Below are 2,546 nucleotides of genomic sequence, written 5' to 3' on the forward strand. Positions count from 1 at the left end.
ACCTGTGACATCATGTCCTGCAGTCTGAGGTTGTGTTGTCTCAGAGTCTCCATGTTGGCCTCCATCTCAGAGCAGCGGTACTCCAGCGAGCCCTGCTCCGACTGAACCGTTACCCTCCACACCTGCAGCTCCCTCTCCAGCAGCCTGACACACACGTGTAATGAGCATCACCCAGACTATAGGTTAGGCGCTAGGTTAGGAGGTTAGAGTGCTACAGTGATTGAGGCTCACCATTTGTCCCTCTGCAGGTCCTTGATGTCCTTAATGAGGACAGAGTCTCTCCTCTGGGGACAGAAACAACAGACATGAATCAATAGAGGATCTAGTGGAGAGCATCAATAATCTTCTGAAGATTCATTTAGCATAAGTCTGAACCGTACTAAAAATCCACTGGGCTGAGAGGTGAGGTGAGAAGGGTAGAGGTGAAAGGTCACCTGTGGCTGTGCTTCCTCCTGCTCTTCCTCAGTTTGCAGGGCTTTAGATGCCTTCCTGGGCCGAACAGCTGGGGTGTGGCCAGCAGTTGGGAGGATTAGTGGGAGGGGCTCTGTCCTCAGCGGCAGACTGAGGTGAAGGGTCAGGGGTGGTGAAGCTGTAAACACAGAAAATACAATGGAAACATGTATTACTCTTTTAAAACTAAAACAAAAGTTCTTCCCTTTTGGTATACACACAGGTCCATCTCTGATTGGTCTACCTGGTCTGCGGCTCCCCTCGTGACTCCGCCCTGATTAGGCACCTCCTCTCTGCCTCCCTGTGTGTGTATCGCCGTGGTAATAAGGCTTGGCGGGCGCTGTATGCTAATGAGGCTAGGGATTCTTTCCAGGATGGCTGGAGACGAAACACAACAGTCAATCACCAGTGTGTGTGTGTGTGTGTGTGTGTGTGTGTGTGTGTGTGTGTGTGTGTGTACCTATACCTGAGTGCAGTGCTCCAGCACTGGGTGGGAGCTCTTGTGTTTTTTGTGTGTCTCTCTGTCAGGAAGCAGGTTTGGCACAGATGAAGGTTCACACACTTCATACAGCGATACCTACAACACAGAGAGAGAGTCTCAGACACACACACTTCATACAGCGATACCTACAACACAGAGAGAGAGTCTCAGACACACACACTTCATACAGGCGATACCTGGTATCGCTGTATGAAGTGTGTGTGTCTGAGACTCTCTCTCTGTGTTGTAGGTATCGCTGTATGAAGTGTGTGTGTCTGAGACTCTCTCTCTGTGTTGTAGGTATCGCTGTATGAAGTGTGTGAACCTTCATCTGTGCCAAACCTGCTTCCTGACAGAGAGACACACAAAAAAACACAAGAGCTCCCACCCAGTGCTGGAGCACTGCACTCAGGTATAGGTACACACACACACACACACACACACACACACACACACACACACACACACTGGTGATTGACTGTTGTGTTTCGTCTCCAGCCATCCTGGAAAGAATCCCTAGCCTCATTAGCATACAGCGCCCGCCAAGCCTTATTACCACGGCGATACACACACAGGGAGGCAGAGAGGAGGTGCCTAATCAGGGCGGAGTCACGAGGGGAGCCGCAGACCAGGTAGACCAATCAGAGATGGACCTGTGTGTATACCAAAAGGGAAGAACTTTTGTTTTAGTTTTAAAAGAGTAATACATGTTTCCATTGTATTTTCTGTGTTTACAGCTTCACCACCCCTGACCCTTCACCTCAGTCTGCCGCTGAGGACAGAGCCCCTCCCACTAATCCTCCCCAACTGCTGGCCACACCCCCAGCTGTTCGGCCCAGGAAGGCATCTAAAGCCCTGCAAACTGAGGAAGAGCAGGAGGAAGCACAGCCACAGGTGACCTTTCACCTCTACCCTTCTCACCTCACCTCTCAGCCCAGTGGATTTTTAGTACGGTTCAGACTTATGCTAAATGAATCTTCAGAAGATTATTGATGCTCTCCACTAGATCCTCTATTGATTCATGTCTGTTGTTTCTGTCCCCAGAGGAGAGACTCTGTCCTCATTAAGGACATCAAGGACCTGCAGAGGGACAAATGGTGAGCCTCAATCACTGTAGCACTCTAACCTCCTAACCTAGCGCCTAACCTATAGTCTGGGTGATGCTCATTACACGTGTGTGTCAGGCTGCTGGAGAGGGAGCTGCAGGTGTGGAGGGTAACGGTTCAGTCGGAGCAGGGCTCGCTGGAGTACCGCTGCTCTGAGATGGAGGCCAACATGGAGACTCTGAGACAACACAACCTCAGACTGCAGGACATGATGTCACAGGTAGACACACACACACAGACTGCAGGACATGATGTCACAGGTAGACACACACACACAGACTGCAGGACATGATGTCACAGGTAGACACACACACACACACAGACTGCAGGACATGATCTCACAGGTAGACACACACACACACACAAACTCAGGTTGCAGGATATGCTCACAGGTAGACACACACACACACTTCAGACTACAGGCCTGACACGCTGTGCTAAAATGTCCCTCTTCCTTTCAACAGGCTCTTAGCATGTCAGGGACACATGCTGACATCATGCCTCATGCT

General features: G+C 50.5%; 1 long non-coding RNA gene across 1 annotated transcript; it reads right to left on the reverse strand.

Annotated features, from left to right (window-relative positions):
* Positions 1-523: 523 nt before the first annotated feature.
* On the reverse strand, positions 524-996 carry LOC116372122 (uncharacterized). Its single transcript, XR_004209123.1, has 3 exons — positions 917-996; positions 695-828; positions 524-589 (listed from the first exon to the last, which is right to left on the reverse strand). It is a non-coding gene; the product is annotated as an uncharacterized LOC116372122 (long non-coding RNA).
* Between the last annotated feature and the right edge of the window lie 1,550 nt (positions 997-2,546).

This window comes from Oncorhynchus kisutch, unplaced genomic scaffold (genome assembly GCF_002021735.2).
Source record: "Oncorhynchus kisutch isolate 150728-3 unplaced genomic scaffold, Okis_V2 scaffold3928, whole genome shotgun sequence".
NCBI classification, from domain to species: Eukaryota; Metazoa; Chordata; class Actinopteri; order Salmoniformes; family Salmonidae; genus Oncorhynchus; species Oncorhynchus kisutch.